General features: G+C 49.2%; 1 protein-coding gene across 1 annotated transcript in view; it reads right to left on the reverse strand.

The window, feature by feature from the left end:
* The window catches only part of Ephrin (ephrin), a 304,448-nt gene that overhangs the window by 153,099 nt on the left and 128,541 nt on the right, over positions 1-22,808 (reverse strand). The gene's annotated exons all lie outside the window — the stretch shown is intronic.

The raw sequence follows: 22,808 nt of genomic DNA on the forward strand, positions 1-22,808 counted from the left end.
CTTGTCATTATGGTTGTATCTAGTCAAAATACTGCGCTTACAAGAATTATCAGTAGCATATCGTCTAATTTACTCACTCTATCGATCACTAAAGCCCTCGCCCTTCACTCACTCCTACACTTCAGTCAGTCATATTACATTCGCTTCTCTCTCTAAGCAAGCTAGCTCTCTGTTCTCCACAGGAACATTACACACTTCACTCACTCTCAAAGTCATTCATTCACTCACCCACTTTATTCGCTACTTTCACTTCATTCACTCAGTCTTGCAATCACTCCTCTCCTCCAACTAACTCACTAAACAAATCGAAGGTTCTCTCGCTCATGCCGTTATTCTGTCACTCGTTGCCACTCACTCACTCACTCACTCACTCACTCACTCACTCACTCACTCACTCACTCACTCACTCACTCACTCACTCACTCACTCACTCACTCACTCACTCACTGCCTCCTTCTCTCTGTCTCATTATCTCGCTCATACACTTCTTCACTCGCATTGCATAACTTTCTCGCCGGCACATTTGTCGCCACTGGGCACCAAATTCAGCGTTACCTGCTTGCAGTACAAACGAAACCTGAATGCAGCGTTACATAAATGAAACGAAGAGGGAGGCCAGAGAAACCAGCGTACGGCATTCGACCCGGGTGGAAAACCACGACCCGACGGCGGCTGCGAGCCCTCACGCCAGTGATCGAAACCCTCCTCCCGCAAACACCCGGGTCTTCGAAAAACAAAGCATTTGAAGGCGTAACCTCCCGAGATAAAGAGAGAAGGAGAAAGAGGGAACAGCGGTCGATGGACTGAAACCACACCGGGCTCGAATTGTATACACAGAGAGGAAACGACGCTGCTGTCTCTGACGTGCGGATCACGAAAACTCGGAGGCCGAAAAAGAAAAAAAAAACGGTCGAAGGCCCTTCCGCCTTCCTGCGGTGTACGCAGTAACGATCGTTCCAAAGGAGAAAGTGTTGCAAGGATAGGAGCGGCGTTAAAGAAAAAGACATATTACGGAGAGAAAGGGTGGGCCCGAGAGAAAGAAGCATCGACGAAAGAAGTGATACAGGGGTCAGAAACCTTCGACACAAGACCCGAAAGATTGCAGAGAGAGAGAGAGAGAGAGAGCGGAACTCAAAGGGGATACGAGACTTGTGCAGCGGCGGTCGGCGTAATACGGAGGGTTCTCCCCTATATCTCTTGGTGTCGAGGCAGCGGCCAGGTGTATCAAGTCCGTCTATACACTACTTCGTCCCAGCAATTCGGTGCAGTGAAGCGAAAGCTGGGCGCTCGTGTCAGCCAATCAGTGAGAAGAAGAGCCGGCCGCTTGTTCCAGAGAACGGTAGCGATCGAGATTCGCCCATTGCGCTCTGATAATCTTTTACGTGACGCTTCCATTCAATCGGTCATGCCCGCGGAGGGCGATCAAAGTTGGACCAATAGTTTTTTTAGTCCTTCCCCCGGCTTCCCTCTATTTCCGTTTAGCTGGCGCTCCACTGCACGCATTTGGTGAGATGGTGGCGATAGGTGGCCACCTTCTCTACATTTTATTGAGCGCCCAGAGGACTTCGCCTTCATTCCGCACGTTACGTTTCGCAAAGGGGGTTTTCATGTTTCTTTTTGCGACGTTTCTTTTGTCTGCTATCCTCCGGTTCTCTCATATTTTTTTCTTCGTGTTTGATGGAAAGCGCTCCCATAGAAGAACCCACCTGTCGTGCCTAAAAGCAATCGAGCGCCGTGTTTCAGCACCAAGCCTCGGAGTTCTTTGGCGGAGTGGCGAAAAGATCTGCCGCCGCCGCTGCCTCGCTTCTGTTTCCAGTTGAACCGCAGGCGGTGATCGCCGGTACAGCCTTCAACCGGAGCGGCAGTAGCAGTTTTCACACATCCAGGGCATTTGACACTACACTCGCGTAACATCTATCAAGTAAAAGAGTTTCCTCACAGGCCGACAATCGGTGTCCGCGCATTGATAGCAATCGTAATAGCAATCGGCTAGATAACAAAATCAGACACAGTATAGCAGTGGCCAGACAGCACTTAAGAGATGCTGTGTGGATGCGAACCCTGATGTGTCCTCCATCTGCAGCAGATTGTGATTCTTATAGAGCGTCTGCCCATCATGGATCTCGATGTACCCCCAATATAGTGTAACATCCGCCCCATTGCGACTTTGATAAAAGACGCTGCGAGCATACTTCACGACATTTAGGTGCACTAGTTCATGCGTTTCCGATAACGAGATCACCAGCGCAAATTAACCACACACAACACAAGAGGATAAGGTCAGAACGACCGCTCTTTTTGTCCACGCATCCTTGTTAGCTCAAGTATATATAACTATAGCAACTAAGACTGTCCTCTACCTACTGCTGGTGCAATGGCTTAAGCTTCAACAACCATTGTCGTATAATGGATGTAACTGTCTGCTTTCTTTCTTCGAGAACAGTGAGCAAGCAAATCAACGTTTCTGTGGCGTTGCTGTAGAAGAGACCGCCATAAGATGGCGCCACCGGCGCTGTGCTTTCCTTCTCCGCCTCATGTTTTCTGTAAAATGTAATGCGTTTACGGAGAGGTTGAAGTGAATTTTAGCGTGTCGAGAAATTAATGACCATTTACGGACTACCGCAGCGGTGCACTGCCGTAGCAACGCTGGAAGGAGACATCCGGTGACGCTTTATCCAACTAAAATGCGTTTGAGACGTTTTTGCATCACATACGTGTTCACGTCGAAGAACAATCACAAAAGGATCTACATATTAACGATTATGTCGCTACCGACGCTTTGCGTCAAGCAGTTCGTGGTAGGCGGCTCCAATTTCTGTGTTGTGCGCTCCTTGGTTAAACTGTGCATCACCAGATGTCACAACCAGCGCTGTTGCTGCCACCTACATCTCCGCTAACGCCCCCTATTCCGAAACGATACCGCGTATCTGGACAAGTTCTAACTTCCTCTTCTCAATTAAAAGAATACAGCGCAGGGTGCATGGCGTCGTAGTGACTCAAGTGAGGATATGTGTTTGTTTGGAGTTTTCGCCGTATTACTGATTCCTCTCGCGTCAGAGCATTATGAGGCGGCGGTAGTGTTGTTCGTGAAAGGCGATAGTGTAGTAGGATGTGCGTGTGGGTTAACAGTATGGGCTCGGAGTGGAACTGCTCGCCGTGACTCTCTCACGGCTCCTGGTGCGTAGGCGTGTGCCTGCTGATTGCCGCGTAACCCTACGCTGCATTCCTGTAAATGCCCAGGCTGCGATCAATGCGCAACGCTTTACCACATGGTACGGGCTTGCGCAAGCACACCACAGCTCACACCCATAACACACCCCACCACACGCTAATGGGAGGCAGCGCTGTCCAGCTCAGACTCGACGGACCAGCTCAACCTGGACAACCGAGCCAGAAGGGCAGCCAAGGCCGCTAGTTTCCTGGACTGGGGAACCACCCACTGCAGAGATACCTACGCTTCATATGCTCTTTTCTATAAAGTTTAATCTATCTATCTATCTATCTATCTATCTATCTATCTATCTATCTATCTATCTATCTATCTATCTATCTATCTATCTATCTATCTATCTATCTATCTATCTATCTATCTATCTATCTATCTATCTATCTATCTATCTATCTATCTATCTATCTATCTATCTATCTATCTATCTATCTATCTATCTATCTATCTATCTATCTATCTATCTATCTATCTATCTATCTATCTATCTATCTATCTATCTATCTATCTATCTATCTATCTATCTATCTATCTATCTATCTATCTATCTATCTATCTATCTATCAATCAATCAATCAATCAATCTATCTATCTATCTATCTATCTATTTATTTATTTATTTATTTATTTATTTATTTATTTATTTATTTATTAAAGCCAACAGCTTCGTACGGGACTAAAAGAGAGGAGCGAGATACTGCACTTCCATTCGAAACAGCGTACTCACCACCCAGCGTGTCAGAGAATGAAAGGCTGCAACATAAGAATACAACCTTAAAATTTCACTTTCTCCATTCTTTCCTTTTTTTTCTTTTCTTCGCTGCTTGCTTCTCTTCCTCTCTTCTCGAACACGGCCGCTGTTATTACTTTCTCTGCCGCATCACTCCGCAGTTCGCAACAGTGCCGACGCACCATTTATTCGCGGAGCGGAACACAGTTCTTTTGCTCGCCGCTTTTTTCTCCCCGATAATACTCGACGCGGCGTCTTTCTTTCGAGAAGGCCTCTGCAACATGTCACGTCATACGACGACTCCGAGAATAATTAAGTCAGTTAGAAGCTCATAACAGATGACGCTGGGTAAGCAAATAAAATTACTTAAACTAGAATTCGTGCTCTATAGTGGTCACGATATCCGTCACCTCAGTTTGTTCGCTAAGAGAAATAATAAGTCGAGCACAAGGAGCTTAACGATAAGAAATGCCCGGTTATCTACCCTACACCAAGAGAAAGGACGCGAAAGGAAATGGGGGCACTAATTATCCCATCTAGTCATATCATAGCTATTTTAGAAAAAGAGGCTAAGAAAATACTTCCTAAGAAACAAACCGCGCCACTAGAGTTTACAAACTCGCTTGCCTGCATTGCCGTAGAGCAATGCGGCAAAGTTAGCGCGAGTTGTTTCTTCGCGCGCTTGCTGCAGTTTCAACCGGAAAGGAAGCCCATCGAGCGGTAGCATTATATACTACCGCTCGGGACCATTATATGGTCGAAAAAGGCAGACAGACTTCGATACGCCGTTCGGTGTCTTGCAATCAGTATTGATCGGTATTTCCTATCTGCAGCAACGAAGGGGGCAAGCTATTTTCTTATATCGCAAAGTTAAGCTAACGCAATACCACACCGACGTATGTATGTATCGTATGTATATGTATGGTGGCCCGTACAACCCTGATATACACGTATGCCCGATACAAAGTTACGAGATCTTATCGCAGTTCTACGACACTGGTGACGTAGGCAGACCTGCGCCGGTGACATTTTGCGGCGCTGTGCCCAATAAAAGCGCTCACAACTCTTGTACCAAACAAGCAGTGCTGCTTTTACTTCCCTGCTCAAGCGCAGGCACGCCGAAGCCAAGAGTCAACGTCCTAGCTGGCAACGTGACACGGAGTAACGTACGTATCTTTGTACATTCTCTGCGCGCAGTTTAATTAGCTTTGCGACACGGAGAGATTAACGTATGCATAAACAAACTGCTGTCGCCGGAACATCCTTTCGCAAGTTGGACGGCGGCGAAGGTTTCTCTTATCTTTCTTTTACGTACGACGTCCCGCACGCTTCAACGAGCGATGCTAAGCAGATGTTCCGGACCGCGAAAGGCAAAACAGGAGACGCCCGCCGAATGGCGGCCCAAATTAAAAGACTGAAGCGGGCTTACGACCTCCTGCGCCTCGGGGAAAAAAAGAAAAAAAAACAAGCGCAAGCTCGCACGAGGGAGCGTTTAAGCGTACGTAGCACTGAAACGAGACAGGAAAGCAGGAGAAGGGCGGGTTGGACGCGAATACGACGACGGTGAGGCAAAAAGAAACAAGACAGCAGAAAAAAAAAGAAAAGGTAAATGCCTCAGAAAAGCCGAGCAACAGAAACGAAAACGATTGAATACAACTACCCCGAAAAGATACAAGCCAGATGGTGATCTGCAGGAAAGCCTACACTAAGGGGGGAGGGGGGGGGCGAACGAAAGGAAGCCAGGAGACGGCGGGGTATCCAAGCCAATACAGTTAGAGGAGCCAATGGAAGGTGCGATCGTAAAAGCAGTCAGGCCGGGTTACGAGGCAGACGACGAAGACGGCAGCGAGCAGACGACAACGGAAGACATTAAAATGCTGACGGGCGTTAAGGCCCGGCAGGAAGGCAGAGAAAGGCAAGGCAGGGAGCGACGTGGCGAAGAAAAGGAGAAAAGGAAAGTAAAGGAAGCAAACGAAACGGCTCCTCGAAGCCAGCTAGAAGGCTGCTTTCAGCGGGATCCCGGCTGACGGGGCTTCCTTCGGAATTCGGACGGCAGAGACATCCTTCGAAGCGCCGCGAACGTCCTGGCATCCGAGGGAGACGCCAAGCGCGAGGCGTTTGCTGAACGGGCCCAAGAGAATTCACTTCTTTCGCGAGAGAGGCGCAGCGCGGCGAGGAACGCGCGCCATATACGCGAAATCGGAGCTCCGTTCCCCGAAAGTATAACGAGAGAAATAAATAAATAACGGACAAAAGCTTCCTGACCACGAACACGATAGTACTACTCTATATAGCAGAGCTTCACACGAATCACATGACTAACCATGGGCTAACTGAAGGCGCTCAATAGGGGAGAACACAAACCAAGTTTGTTTTGACCGCAAAAACACAGTTGTCAGAAAAATTGTCGAAAAGGCAGACAAGTGTCTGACGAAGCGTCAAAAGCCATCCCTTCAGGTGAACACACTATTCAGCGCTGACGCAAAAAAAAGAAAAGGAGAAAACTGCGATAAGGAACTATTCAATATATACTATTCGGACCATATTCGGAGTGTATACCATCTCACCTTGGCATTACAAATACTTCCACCTGCTTCGCTTTTGTCTGAGTTTGGGTCACGGCTGCGGCTAAGTTAGCTAACGCCCTAGCACCAATACCATTACACAATCAGAAATACGTTGCCGTAGCGAAGACGACAAGGTGCAGAATAAGAATACGAACAGTTCGCGCATATAAGCACCGTCCCTGCAGCAACGGGATTCGTCTTTCTCGACTCCAGCACAGTCCCGCAAAAATCCCTATTTATTTATTTATTTATTTATTTATTTATTTATTTATTTATTTATTTATTTATTTATTTGGTTCGTCACAGTACAGTGTAACAGAAGGCGGAGGGGAAAATCGTTCAAATGACGGCTTGAGGGATCCTCCGCCCCCTTTCTGAACAATGGCAGCAGCTGAAGAATGTCACAGTATCACAGCACTTCTTTTTCTTTTTAAAGTGACACATTGTTTTACGTAAAGATCAAGACATAAAGGAAAACTGGGAACATAGTTTATACACAGCTTATACAACGAAGAAAACTGCTGCAATCTTCTGCGCCTAAATAAATTACTACATAGCTTATACAACACTATGCACTATGCATGCACTACACCTGCATCTGATGGTTACGAGCGCTTCTCTGTCAGAACTTTGAAAACTTCAGCGCTCCGTTGAATATGGGACTGAGATTACTTTGATCCCTATGCTTAACGTTTCTCTCTTTTTTTTTTGCATCTATATAAAAGCCGGTGAGAAATTTGAGCACAGTTCATTGCCTTCTTTACTTTGTGCTCTACACTACTTTTATTACACTTTCGCTTCGCAAGGCTGAGGCACGCTCGTAATTAAAAGCGACGCCGCGCCAGAGACGCCAACTCTTTCAGCGACCGGGGTTCGGAGACCGGGAGACCGTGTGCACGTCGCTTCATAAAACGCCGTCGTCGCATATAACCGACCGGAAGCGAAGACAGATTGAAGAAGTCTAGCTTCCCCAGCCCCGCCCAGCATTTCTATTTGTTTTTTTTTTTCTTTCTTCACTCTCTTTTCAATTCTTCTGTTTTCATTTGACAGCAATCGTTCGCTGTCCCCCGCTCATTCGGGAAGCGCGGGGGACGTTTACGACTTGGCTCGCGAGCCGACCAAAAACCTTGGCTGCATGGCCCGACCGAGGAGACTCGGGAGGAGCAACGCGGAAGTGAGACAGCACGTCTCTTTCGTCGAGACGGAGACGGCTGCCGCAGGAGGGCGGGATGCGTAGATTATCATCATTATTATACTGAAAAACGCAGAAGTGATCCCAGAGAGAAGCAAGAGGAGAGAGCTGGCTGAAACTCCATGCAAGGAACGTGCACCGCCTGCTTGGGAGTGAAAACCAGATTTAGTTACAGAAAAGCTCTCTCTCTCTCTCCCCCCCCCCCTCTATCTATCTATCTATCTATCTATCTATCTATCTATCTATCTATCTATCTATCTATCTATCTATCTATCTATCTATCTATCTATCTATCATCTCGCGAGATAGACATTCCAACTCTATCTATCTATCTATCTATCTATCTATCTATCTATCTATCTATCTATCTATCTATCTATCTATCTATCTATCTATCTATCTATCTATCTATCTCGCTCTCGCGAGATATACATTCCAACTGCCTCTATCTGCATTCTAGCTATACGTCTAGTCAATCGCTACTTCTGCTCTGTCTCTACCTCTTTTCTATCCCTACCTCGCTTCTTTGGATAGCTTTGTTCTACCTCCAGATCTGTATTCTCTCTTCCAAGATCCCGCCTCGCTGTGGCCCAGTGCATGGCTATGGCGCTGCGCTACCGAGTCCGAGTTCGCGGGTTCGATTCCCAACATGTAGACGGGTAGCTGAAACACCAAAACCCTCCCGTACTTAGATTTAGGCGCCCGTTTACAGAAGCCCAAGTAGACAAAATGAATCCGGAGTGCCGCCCTAAAGTTAGCCTCATATAATCAGAGCGCGGTTTTGGTACACAGAAGCCCTGATTTCTTTTAAATTGTCATTGTTATTTCTTCAACGTGTCTCTCTTCAGATAGTAAAAGGGGGATAGAATGAATAAATTGAGAGAAGAAGGTAGAATAGAAGCGAAGCAAACGAGATAAAAGTAAGAGCTATAAATAACGGATGCATAGTATAGTATACAAGCAGAGAGTTGCAGATTAGCATAAGTTGAACACGGAATCCAGCACGCAGGCTATAAGCAGCGAGTAACTCGCGGCCAACACGCCGACGACGAAAGAAAGGAGGCGAACAAACCCCTTGTACTATAAACCCCCTTGTACTAAAACCCCCTTGTACTATAAACCACCGCGTCATACCCTCATCCCCGCCAGGCAGCATACGGCTACACATAAGGCATACGCGGCTGATACGCGCACATACAAATGATCGGCGCGCATAACATGACCGCATCGAGGCGAAAGGAGGAGATGAGGGCGAGGGGGAAAGCCACGGAGACGACTACACCGCATGCACGAGGAGTTAGGCAGCGCAAATGACATTCCCCCTCCTTTCCCCCGACGCGGATCGTCCCCTCGCCTGCGACGAGACGGCTCGGAGCCAAATAAAGAACGGATGATACCCGCGTGTTTGCGTCTCTGCCTACGTGCGTGCCCTTGCTGCTGCCTGGGCGATCATACTACTTACTACACACGAGGAGGGATATACCCCAAATGCGGTCGACGCGCGGGAGGGACTCGCGGGAGCGCGCGTTTTATTGGCGCGCCTAATTTACGGCCTTGTTTAGGGGCTTCGCCCCGCTAACGAACCCAGCCCCGGATTGGGCACCGGGCTAAGACTTCGGAGAAGATGTTGTAAACTCAGCGCCGGCGGCTGGTGCGAGCTCCGCAGGAGCGGTTTGACGGAAGACGAAAAAAGGAAAAAAGAAAGGAGATATACGATAAGAAAAAAAAAAGGAAGGATACGTTCTCATAATAAGAATTGAACGACCGCGGGTCCCGAAAACAGGCCTGCGCTATTAGCTGAATGTTTTTACTCCGCGTTTTTTGATGAGCCGGGGGCGACCAGCTGTCGGGATTTGATTGACGGGATCGTTAAACGCTCTTCGCTGATTGGCACAGAGAAAACGACAGCCACATCTTCCCTTCCACTTTTTTTCTTCTTTTTTATCCAGGCTTTCCTGATGAACGACGCTGTAAAACTCGGATAATCAAAATGATGAACGAAATCGTCGATGAAGCTTCTTCCGGCTCACACGAAAACTCAGCTAAGTAGGAAGTGGTTGAAGCGCTCTCTCTCTCTCTCTCTCTCTCTCTCTCTCTCTCTCTCTCTCTCTCTCTCTCTCTCATTTTTTTTCTTTTTATCTCTCGTGGTTGGTTGTATAAAGTGGCTCACCCCATAAACATAAACCGAAGTCAAGCGCGCTGAAGCACCGAAGCTGGAACTTTTAATTGATTGGCTATCATCGTACACAGAAGCTTCCAGATAATAACAAACCACGCAAGAAAGACGGCACAGCACTGTGGGCCCTGTATTGAGACAAGCTGCACTTTTGCGAACAAAGGAGGCGCCACGGCCGATAACGCAGCAAAGCGCATAGTTAGGTTTGCAATCTAGGTTAACATTCTTTCCTTTGCTTCCGTCCCCTTCTCTCGCTCTGGAGTTTAGGAAGAAAGAATCACACTGGTACTGAGTGAAGTGTCCGTGTGAAAGCGTTGGGAGAGTTAACTAGAAGTTTGGGATAGTTAGTTGTAGTGATCCAATTGTTGTAACATTGCGCGCAAAGCTGAACAATGGACCTCGAAGAACAAAGAAGCCGGAAAAACGGCCTGACACTACGCTTTCGTTCATTCGTTCTTTCTTTTTCTTTCTTGCTTGCTTGCTTGCTTGCTTGCTTGCTTTCTTGCTTGCTTGCTTGCTTGCTTGCTTTCTTGCTTGCCTGCTTGCTTGTTTGCCTGCTTTATTGGCTAGAAACACTCGGCTGCTTGGTCCTTGCCATACGACAAAAGTCGTGGCAGTGAGGTCATCCCACATACATCATTGATACCCGAATCCCCCACCCCCTCTCCCTGCCTCCCCCGCCCACGTGACTCGTATGGGTACGGAAATGCCTTGTGCACAAAAAGCAACACTGACACGTCACGGCCACCGAGTGGTAATTAGGCAGTTAGTTTGAGTTTGGATAGAGAAAAGTCACGGTTGAAACTTCTACCAGGCACGCTCGTCCGGTTTGCTACCTTCCAGTAAAGAGAGAGGGGGAGCGGAAATGGAGACACAGGAAAGGAAATGGAAGAACCCTAGCTAAGCGCACGTCTAACACCTCCACGTCAAGTCACCGAGGTCGGCCTACAGCGTAAACTACAGTCTTGCTAGCGTCGTTGTGGCCCCTGGACTCTTCGAGACGCCACAGTTCGCGGAGGGAGGGACTGCCGGTTAACTTGAACAAGCCACGTGTGATCGCTGTAACTACGCGCTTAAAATTTCTTGCATTCCAAGTTTACGGCGGCACCGAAGAAAATATCGACCACCTGCTGTGCCACTGTCCACGATATGCCCCACAAAGACAAGAACTTGCCAAAGCTTTCCAAAAACTGAACAATCGGCGACTTTCTGTGCAGGTGCTGCTGGTAACACCGCCCACATCGCTCGTCGGCCCATGAAGCGGTGAAGGCGCTTTTGTGCTTCTTGAGGACGACGGGCTCGTGCGACCATCTGTGCCTATTAATGCAATTTCTATAATACCATACGCGTCAGCGAACTCACCGCAATTTCCTTCTTTCCTTCCCTCCTCCCTCTCCCTGTCACCTTTGTTTTCCCCTTTCCCATTTCCCCGGTGTAGGGTAGCCAACCGGACGTTATACTGGTTAACCTCCCTGCCTTCTGCTTATCGCCCCCCCCCCCCCGCCCCAAGTTTACGGCATGAACGCCGCCGCTGCAAACGGGAACCGAACCCGAAACCTGGCTCACAGCATCAATCATAGACGCAAATCATAGACGAAATCACAGACGAAAATGCAGCAGACGCCAACGCACCTTTGCTAGAGCACGTTTCACAACGTGTCTATGCCATGCACGTAAACTTAACGGGGAGTCTTAGATTTTGTGCACTTAGGACGTCACGTCCTGCCTGCGTTCTTTCACATACATTTTTGCATGCTCTTGCAAACCCGGCGAGTCTCCGTCCCCAACCTTTGTATGCGCCAAATCTAAAACTACCCTAATGATGTCTTCTAAACCAGGACTCTGAACGTTTGACTACAACGCGTTCCAAACATCCACGTTAGCATAGAGAATGAAAACTGCCTTCTCGCTAGGCTAATTTGCCTGCTGCAGTGACACGGAAAGCATACTCGAACTCCAGAATGACTAACGACATTCGCTTGAGACGGAAAAGAACGTGACTGTGTGTCGTTCATGCCTGACCGCCAAGCGTGTCACAAATCCGGCTCCATGTTCTCAGTAACGGCACGTTCGGCTTTAGCTTCATAATTCTTCGTTTATACTTGCAGACTTCACTCATAGAGAACGAAAGATTTGGACTCCACTGCGTTTCCCGGTGTGGCCGACATGCTCTGCATAGGACGCACTCTCCTTCACCGTATCACAAACACTTCGTCCGCCCTTACGAACACGAAGTAACTTAAAAATCGTTCAAAATAATGAAAAGTAGAAGACGTGGAGGCAAGTGGGGGCGGTGCGGGGGTGAAGGAGAGTTGTCGGAAGACATGAAACTCGTTAATTTCATGATTTCAAGCAGAAGGAAGCAAGCGGACAGAAAAGAGAGCACTGCAACCAGACGGTATACACACATCTACAGCGAAAACGTCTCCGAGATACGACCTCTTCTTAAACTTCATAAGCTTGACATTCACCACGACATTTCGGCAGCGTGGTTCCTTGTTTCATGCCTCTTTTCTTCTTGTTCTTCTTCTTTGTTTTTTTTTTTCAATTTACAACTCGCCGGGAGACGCAGCTTCCGCGATGCTTGGATCCCTCGCTCGCTCCACGATAACGAAGCGCGGACTGTCTCTGAGGAAAGCGACACGACCAAGTTAATTACGCTCGTTAAGCACGCCGCTGGGACCGTCCGCGCTCACAACGCTAGCCCCGCGAACGCTTCTGCGCCGACTGCACATACTTCTTTCAAGTGGCATATACACACGAAGTCTGCAGAACGCGATATCTTAGCAAGCCCACTTGCAAGTATAACAAGATGCAATGCCATCGGAAACAGGACAGCTCTTCTAAAAAAAAGAAAGAAGAAAAAAGAAACTCGTGTGCAGAGGTCCAGGGAGCACGCTGATCAGCGCAGGCGCGTGATCAATATTCATGAAGTGCCTGCTAGGATTTATCGCTCACGGCCAACGCCGCCGAAGCCGACGCCGACGACACCGGCTTTTCTGCGAAAAATTAAGGATTTGTCTTTACAGCCGGTTCGAGGCGAGCGCATTGCATGCCTACCGAGCTGCCCAACACGCACGCACCAAATTTCGCTGTCGCCAGGTTCCAGGGCACGCCGGCAACGCGCACTGGAACCAGACGTGGCGTCGTGTGTAATCCACCATATATATACACCTCCGACAACTCGCCCTTTTTTTCTTTGCAACAAGCGCGCTTCGTTTCTCGACCGCGTCGCCAACTTTCCTTTCTCCACTCCCCATAACAATCAAATACTACAAAGGAACCCAAAACAAGTGTACTACACGGGGTGGTGTCGCGCGAGTTCGAAAAAGACGGTGTACAGGTATCACCAGAGCCAAACTTGAAGGGACATTTTCTTCTTATACCTTCTGTGTGATACAAAAAGCGAAAAGTAAACGGTTCAGCAGCACCGGCGAGATAAGTAATCCGATGGAACAGGACAGCGGAAAGCCACCCCCCGAGCTGCAACGTCAAGCCTTCTCGATTCCAGCAGGCCGAAGGCAAAGCGGCGCGGCCGTTCCATTTTACAGAGATTCTCAGCGCCTGCGATGACGGGAAAATAATAGACCCTGACAGGAACCGGGTGGACAAGAGGGAGCGTGCTACGCCGTCTCGAAAGGAAAGTTAACTTCGAGAGAGAAAAAAAAAGGAAGAGAACGTAATCGAAAGAAGACACAGTGACTGAGAGTACAATGTGGTTCTTTCTGTCTTCTTTTTCTGTCCGGTATTACAGGGTCCGGGCTCCCAGCGGACAGCGAGCCCTTTCGGAAGGACGAAGAAAAGGGACGCGAACGTCATCTCGCAACTTAAGAACGACCGGGTGAAAGGTTTCCAGCAGACGACATCAAGAACGATGCGAGCAGACGCCGATACACCGCTGGGAGCGAAGAACACCAAGGGGACAGACGGCACTTTGTTCGGCCAAATGGAATCTGCCGCCGTAAGTTGACGAGAAAAGGCGAAAAAAGAAAAAAAGATGACGCAAAATGACGCAAACGTGGAGGACGGCTGGCCATTTGCTTCTGCGAACGCAGGACTCCAAAGTATAGAACGGTGGAACCAGAGGAACAGGTATATATACTAAAAAGGCCGGACCTGTCGTATGGCAAAGCAGTTTGTATACGGTACAGGGATGCGTCTTGGAGGCTAACGCGACTTTAACGTCGTTACGCATTTATGAATTCCGTGACTGTCCCACCGCCGGTGTTCTCACAGCTTCTCCTGCGAGCCCCACGGTACCAGACGACAACAACGCTTTGCAGCATTGGTTCGGTTCTTACATAAACAAAGTGAACTAATGAAGCCTAATGGACATCTTTCGGGGCACAGCTTCACGACAACCCGATTGTGTATCCGCGTTCAAGGGTGTGCTTAGGGTGCATACGTAAGGGTTGGACGTAATGGTGCGATAAGGTTCACGAAAAAGCGATATGTATACGCACGTTCATTCTGAGATAAGGAATCGGCTTGTATTAATTGATCGAATTATCACGAGGCAACCGCTGTCTGGCGATAGTTTTGAAGTTTGGCCATTCCGCCCGATCGCTTCGATACGTTTAATCTAGGAGTGCCCCTGTGCCCTGCGCGCAACCTACTCGGGGACATAGTCTAGTTAATCTGCGTTTGCGGGCTATTCAGATTACAAAGAACAGTCCTAATGTCTGCACTGAATACTCATCAAAGACTGTCATCGTCTGAGCTACGACACGCACTTGATGTGTTTTGTGTACGTTGTACATCTATGAAGTACAGTGCGCCTATCATATCATCTTTCATCATACCTTCCTGGAATTGCAGGCTGTGGCCTGCCACCAAGCAAATCTCTCCGGAATACGTTAAAGAGGTATCTCTCTCCCTCTCTCTCTATGTTTCAAAAGAAGAGTGCAATACAGGGAGCGTAATACAGAAGCAGTGACTGTTGACCACTTGTTAAATAATTTGTGCATCATGGATTTGTATACGATGACGTCACACCGTCAGCTCTTAAAGCGTCCGTGGCGCAGCCTTCTTTTCTCTCCTCCTTCATCTTCTTTGCCTACAGTTATTTAAACTGTGGATTCAATTAGGCAATACGTTCATCTTCCAACTTCTAACAAAAAGCTACGCGTGTCTTTTGGAACGGAGGCTACAGGACTGCAGAACCGAAACAATTACGCAACGAAGTCAGCGGTCCTCCAGCTACCGAACGTGGCGCCAAGTAAACAGCCTCGCAGGAAGGGATCAAAAAAACAAAAAACAAAAAGAACGCAGACAGGCAACGTACAAAGGGCGAATGAGAAATACGCGACGCTTCTCCAATCATCACACGCAAGCACTCTGACCTGTCACGTCTCGAAAGCCCCGTTCCATCTCACGTCGACGCAAGGGGTCGCCGTGGTGCTCCACTCCGCGCAGAAAGGGAGGGGGAGAGAAGGAGGAGGAGGGGGAGGTAGAAAACGAAGTGCTTCCCGACGCGGCGCGAAGATATAACTCTATATATAAGTACGCAACCCGCGCGCACGCACGCATTACACGTACACCGAGTCTCCAGAAGACTGCGGACCCTGGACGCTCGATCCATCAGAGAGAGAGAGAGAGAGGGGCTCGGACGCGTTCTATCAGGCTCGAAGCACCCTTGCTCCCGCGCCGAACCTCTCTCCCGGATGCTGCTTCCAAAGAAGGCGAGCTGGCGTGCGACTGCCAAGGAAAGGTAGAGAAAGCAGCGTATTTTGGGGAGACGTCGAGCGGTGCTCGCAGAATCGAGAAAAGCCGAAGTGCAACGACTGCCGGGGTGCAGAGTACGCATACTATCGAAAGTTCGTCATCATCAGCCAATTTTCCGTCCCCTACAGGATGAAGGAATGGAGGCACGAAAGAACTGAGAGGAAGCATTGCGCAGAACGACACGATTGAAGCCTGACGAGTATAGGCCCGACACGTGACCGTCACATCAAAACGCGCGGTAGGTTTTAGAGCCCCCCGCTCTGCACGCAAAGCAACCGAACAAGTGCGCATCGATTAAAAAAACTGCCGGGAACCAAACATTCTCGGCCAATACGCCAAGTCTCAGAGGTCACCTGTCGGGCATACATTGCGAAGGAAACAAAAAGAAAGCGAAGGGAATGTCTTCACGGACGGTTCGTTTTCCAACGCTGACTGAGGGACACAATGCTCCCTGCTAGCTTATTTCCTTCACCCATGAATGAAGGCTTCTCTCAGTGATCTTCAATCACAACCACATGTCTTGCGACAGCTGATTCCATCCTACTACGCCAGCAAATTTGCCCATCTCATCACCCTATAGTGAAAACTTAGCCATACTGGTTAACATCCCTCCCTCCCTTCCTTCTCCCATCTCTCTATCACCATACTCATCTTCGCTTTTCTTTTCACTTGGTACCCACTGCAACTGTAAATGACCCACGGTTATCTCCTCTACGCATCACTTCTTTGCCCAACTCGCTTTCTCTCTCCTAATATCAGCTACAATTGTTTGCTTTTGGTACTTTCTAATCTCTTCCAGTCTATTAGTCTGTCGCAAGTTTGAACATTGCGCTGTCAGCTTTGGCCCAAGGAGCGATAGCCTACCTTAGCGATACCTTCTCGGAAGAGTCACGGTGTCTTGGTTAGTGGTGTCCCTAAATCGAAATTTTGAGCTTTCGCCGGGACCATGCCTCGTCGACTCGACACTCGACTGTCCAAAGGAAGGCACGTGTTTACTGGGGTCCATCATCAATGCAAGACTCTAAACGCGCGTTACTGATGTTCCTAAAGTGAAAACAAAAAAATCGAGTGGTCGCACTCTGGACTCCCTTTCCACCCCGACACCAGTACTGACGGCCAATGGGTGAACGCCAAAGTGCCCGCTGTCTTCGCGTCAACTGGTATACATATAGACCGCACTCTATTCTGGCCAAGTAAGGAAACCCTTTGCTCTGCCCCACAAATTCCGTGCAACATAGCGCAAGTTACGAATTCAGTCAACCAATCGGGAACTACCACCACATAAACTGGGCTCGCACACGCTGTCAGTCGCTAATCGCCCTGTGACCAACGTCCGATCAAACTAACCGCGCTCAACGGGGCCACTCAACCACTTAACCACTCTACAAAACATACCACGTCACACAACTCGTGCCTAGTTGTGCGACGCGACCAACAGCTTTCGCTGCACCGTATCTGGAGATCAGATACTCGTCCCTAGATGTATGGGAGCTTTCGCTGCACTGTACGGAGTGAGTCGCCTGAAGACTGCGCGCCTTCCGGAGTCTAACGCTCACGCCCAAATCCCCGGCTATTATTCGCTCACCGAGATTCGCCCTCGGCCACGCGGAGAGAGAGAGGTGAGGAATGATCCCCACATTGGTTCCCCATTCCTTTCACTCTCACCCTCTCTGCTATTCTCCTCCACGGGCCTTCGCAGAAGCCGGTCTCCGAGGCACTCCATCGGTATAGACATATGGTTATCCGGGCCGCATGGCACAGACGTGATTCCCATCCCGGATTCCCGGCATTCTTCCCCTTTTTTCCTTCTCCTCAGCATCGGTGGCCAGGGGAAACCTCACGCGTTCCTTACGGCGCAAGGAGAGGGCGCGTGAGGGAACCAAAACCCAATTTCATCCCCAAAAACAGCGCTCTCGGCATATACGCGACAAGAAAATCGAAACAAAAGACAAGGAAGGCGCCCCGAGAGAGCCTTCAACGAATTTTTCGCCGTCTCCCCACGTTTTCTCCCGTGCAGATATATCCGGGAGTCCGGGAAAGAAGGGGGTTTTTCGAATCGGTGCGGACAGCCGAGGAATAAAACAACAACGCCCTTCCGTGTGCCGTATATAGCTCGCGGCGAGCCGAAAAAGGGATCGCATTGTTATGTGGTATTGCTTTCCTCTGATCAACAGCACAAATACATCTATATATACTCACACAGTACGCGCAAAGATTTAAGGCAGACAACGAACGAAGAAGCGAGGAAAAAGGGAGAGAGCGAAACCGAACGGCAGATTATACAGAGACCCTATACCTCTCCCCGCAACTTTCTTTTTTTTTTTTCTTTTTCTTTTTTGTCTGGTCTCCAGCGTCTCCTTCGCTGCAAGCTACGGCCGTTGGATTTGGGAGACCCGTACAACCAAGGCGCACGAAATAAGAGAAAGAAGAGGAAGTGCCCAGATTGCGACGTCGGAAAAGAAAGCAAAGGAATGTGGGGCGCCTCCGCCCAACAAAAGCTCACCGAGGATCCACTGCACGCCTCACGCATGCGCCGGTTCACAGATTCCACACACTGAACTTTCTATTCGAACGGAATGCCTCGTGCGTCGGGATCACGCGGCGAAAGAAATTTCGCTCAGTAGGAAGGACACGTACACGTTCGCGGCAAATACGCGTCATAACGCTATAGCAGCACCGGAACAGCGCGCGTTCGGACGAACCACGCACGGCGAAGACTGCGGCGGCCTGCGGAGAGCGTTTGAAGACGAACACGCCGTTTGTGTAGGTGGACGATCTACGTATACAGGAAACACGTTGCGATTTAGTGTGGTGGTGTAATAGGTGCGAGCGTTACGCGACGGTTGGGCGTCGTTACGCGACGAACGCGTACACTACGGAAGGGAGAAAAAAAAAAGCCCTGACCTGCATTTCGTCGATGAGCTTATCGCACGATGACTCCCATGTCGGAAAACGGCATTTAACAAAGAACGGAGTGCTGACCACTCCTTTTGCAGAAGTAAGTGTTTGTCACACATTTGACTCCTTTATCAAAAAGTTACTGCACCTCCCAACAGAGTACGCGTTCATGTTATCTACTACATTTTGTATAAGCTGTTCAATACTTGACCCATAATGGGTCCGTAGAGTTATCATTCGTCTTCAATGGAGCAGGTACACGTTCTCCGTTTCTCCCGCATTTTAGTCCATGTGGGAGAGTCATTGTGTCCTTCAGTAAAATCCACGTTTGAGGATTTGCCGTATTTGACTCTCTCTCTTGAGAGTCGTCGCGTTATTCGAGAGTTATCGCGTACGCATTAGCTGCTCGTCCCAATTGGACTCGATTTGCGAGAGTCATCGTACTCCCCAAGGGATTGCCGGTCCCGATCACTAGCACAGGGAAGTACCCGAGAACTCCCAGAAACGGAGTTAAATGTGAGACAAGGAGTTACTGCCGCGAAGGGAGCACTCCTTTCGTTCTTCGGGTGAATGAACGCTTTCAGTAAGCGTGGCGACGAGTAAAGCGAGAGGTGCGTATAGGTATATGCACTCCTGTGATAGTTTCTTGCACCCATCGTCATTTGAGCGCAGCTTGTATGTGCTCTCTCTTTCTCTCCTCCCCATCTTTCATCCGCCCCCCTCATCCCGCTCCAACGTGTGGGGTAGCAAACCAACTGAGCTAAACTGGTTAACCTCCCTGCCCTTCCTTCTCCACTTTTTCATTCCTTCCTTCCTTGAACCCTCACAAAGCCTTGCCGCGCCACGATATTACTTCGAGAAACGCATTAATCGTTGGATGCAGGTACGACAGTATGCAGCAGGAAGTAAGGCTGCAACGTCAACAAGTACACAAAAAAGTGTGCCACCAACTATGACTACTTGCCATGCGAGCTCAGCACGGAATGCGAAAGTTAGTTACACGCTCGACTCGCAGTTCTACGCTCGCCCGAGCGCCTACGTTGCACTTTCGGGCCAGTGTGCTTTAGGAAGAAAAGGAAAACACGCATACACGCACAAACACAAAATAAGCGTCGGAGTTTACGTAAACCGCGTGGCCCACACAGCTCAAGGAACCGGCGGGGCGCGCGAGAGAAAACCTCGCGCACTTCGTGCACCCACGAACGCACAGGTCAAACGAGGTTCGCGCGCTCGACAAACAAGAGGATCGAGCGCTTGGTTAGCAGCGACGAATCGAGTTAAGAATTAGCGCATTCTTCGCCGGTGCCTATTCGTTCGCCAAGCAGGCTGCAGTAGTAGGGGGGGTGGGGGTGGAGGGGGGGGGGGAACAAACCCCCCAGCGAAGACCTTACGTCTGTCTTAACACTCCAACGACAATTCTCGGGCCGCGAAAGTTGCCACACTTTACTCAAACAACGGCTTCTGCACATCCGTCCAATGTTTGTCTAGAAAAGCGAGGAGTACGATCTTTTTTGCTTTCGTCGTGCTTTTCCAACCAGCCTGCGCTCGACGCCGCCGAAACCCACCGGTGAAGCGGACTTAGCGCGTCTGTTTATTCTAAAAGCGCACGCGCTCGCGCGAAGAAACGGTTCAGACGGGCAGGTGTGTGCGCATACATATGTGCACCTCAAGTTCAAAGCGACTTGCGCGTATGCACCGGAATTCTAGCGTACACACTCCTATTTGCTTTTTTTGCATTTCGCAAACAAACACTCGGAAAGCACCGCAAAAAAATAATTAAGCTCGCGGCTTTGTCGCCGCGTTCGCTCAAGCGAGAAAGCACGAGAGAGTTTCGACTAAGTTTCCGAGCCGGCTCGCAACCCAGACGAAACGTTCGCAAAACGCACGCCCGAACGAGTATACACGCTACTATAGTCGGATACAACTTTAGAAAAAAGGGGAGGCCCCGCCCAGATGACCGAAGCGGCGAAGTCACCGGCCATCCGGCGCATGACGTCGGTCCAGAGTGCGCGCCCATTGGTGGATGCTCGTGTGCATCCGCCTCGCAGGAGTAAACGCCCCCTTTTTTCTAAAGTTGTATCCGACTATACGTGGCGCTCTTCCCGCGCAACGCTCCTCTGCCAGAAGTCCCTATATTTTTTTTCTGCACCGCTAGCGACTTTCAGCGCGTTATATGCGCCGCAAGGAGGCGGGAAATTTGATTAACGGCGAGGTCTGTTTAGCCTGCCTCTCCCGACGCGCTCTTGCTTGCTCTGCGAGATGCTGCGAAGCGATCCCGCTCTCGAAAAGTTATGGCTCGTAAGTGTATACTGCTGACGCCATTTATTCGTTTATCCACACTCCCGCTATTCTCTTTCAACATAACGCGCGTGCGTACGCGTGCAGGCTGCATAACAAGGTAACGCGAACACCAGCGTGTTAGCAATGTGATAGTATAGCAGTATTCTGTTAACTGCACTGCACTTATACGAATATGCTTGGCCTCTATGTATTAGAGTTCCAGCTTGCTGCTCAAATGTATTATAATATATCGTTCACCGGTGACTGCACACATCACTAAAACGCACTGCCGTTTACGGAAAACCGGGTTACCGTAGTCATGGACGGAAGTGGCAACGCTTGTAGCGACACCTCATGACCCTCTTTCCAACCACAAAGCGTTAGAAACGTTTTTGCTACATGCGTGTTGTCATCGAAGGAAAACAACGATATAAAACGTACTGCGCGTCAACAATTGTGTCGCTACGGACTCGACACCAGCTGCTAAGTAGAATGTGGTGTGTTCAGTGCAAGAATAGCTGTGTCCTCTACGGTTAAACATTTGCCACAAGGTACAGTGCCACCAACGCAAACGTCGCCATTAACGAGAAATTCCTTAGACTTCAGCGCATTTACGGGTACAATAAAACCTTCTATGACTGTATTTAGCAAACAAAATGTCGGTGTACCGCCAACTCACAGTGCACGAGCAGCTTTTGATACCTTGCCGTGACAGCAAGCGCGGTACTTACCTGCAAAAGAAAAGAAGACAAGAACACGGTTAGGACACAGCTTCTGAAAACGACACTTAAGTCTAAGATCCCAACAAAAGGCACGGCCGTAACACAATATGCCATTACGAGGATGCGAAATTAACGAATGACGTCAATGAATCAATCGCTGAAGGAGCAAGACCATTCACGACACGCTGTAATGGCGTATAAGGCTTCTTCTAACTCTCTCCACAAAATTTCCAGTAAACCAAAGCATGATTCCTCGCTCCAATGTACGGCTCACCCGCCGTGGTTGCTCAGTGGCTATGGTGTTAGGCTGCTGAGCACGAGGTCGCGGGATCGAATCCCGGCCGCGGCGGCCGCATTTCGATGGGGGCGAAATGCGAAAACACCCGTGTACTTAGATTTAGGTGCACGTTAAAGAACCCCAGGTGGTCTAAATTTCCGGAGTCCTCCACTACGGCGTGCCTCATAATCAGAAAGTGGTTTTGGCACGTAAAACCCCATATATTATTATTATTATTAATGTACGGCTCGTATCGCCTTCCTTGAGCAAGTTATGCACTGACGGCATTAAATGTTTACGGGGCACGGGATGGCTCAGACTGCACGTAGTCATTGCACGCAAATAATTTCGCACGTATACAGTCAAGAATTGCCATTAGCAGCCCGCGCCAGCAAATGTGTGACCCGCAACGTGCCGTAACGGTTCTCGCGAGGGCAGTGCAAGACTGCGTTGGATTTCAGGACCCGTACTCACAAAAATCATTCCCGCTGGAACTATACGTAAGATCATATTCTAGTCAATCCTTAAGCTGCACACACAGTTTGTGAAGACCACCGGTCAACGACAAGGAAAACTTATGAATATAAAGCCTTGTGAATGCGGTCCCATACCCCTAGCCCAAAATCCCGCGCTATGAACCTTAAACGGCGGCTGCACCTATCAAAGTTAGAGAGAGAGAAAGAACATAAGAGAGGTTTCTACAAGTAAGAGCGCACATAAAATAGCTTAAAACCCCTTAAACATTGTAAAGTAGCGACACTCTCCTCCTCCGCCTTAACTCCTCCTCGTTTCTCCTCTCTTTCACGCTCCCTCCTCTACCGTGGCGCCACCTACACGGCTCGAGCGTAGCTACGGCGCGAACATGCGCTCCTCGCCACTCCGTAGACGCTTCTCGAGCAAAAATGGCGCTGAATCAAGGCGAGAGGGCCCACGTGATGCTATTAGGCCAATAGCGAAGCGGCGGCGGCCACGGTCAGAGCGCGCGAGGAGGCGGCATTCTTCAAAGCGTGGCACTA

The sequence above is a fragment of the Dermacentor albipictus genome, chromosome 9 (assembly GCF_038994185.2).
Source record: "Dermacentor albipictus isolate Rhodes 1998 colony chromosome 9, USDA_Dalb.pri_finalv2, whole genome shotgun sequence".
Taxonomy (NCBI): Eukaryota; Metazoa; Arthropoda; class Arachnida; order Ixodida; family Ixodidae; genus Dermacentor; species Dermacentor albipictus.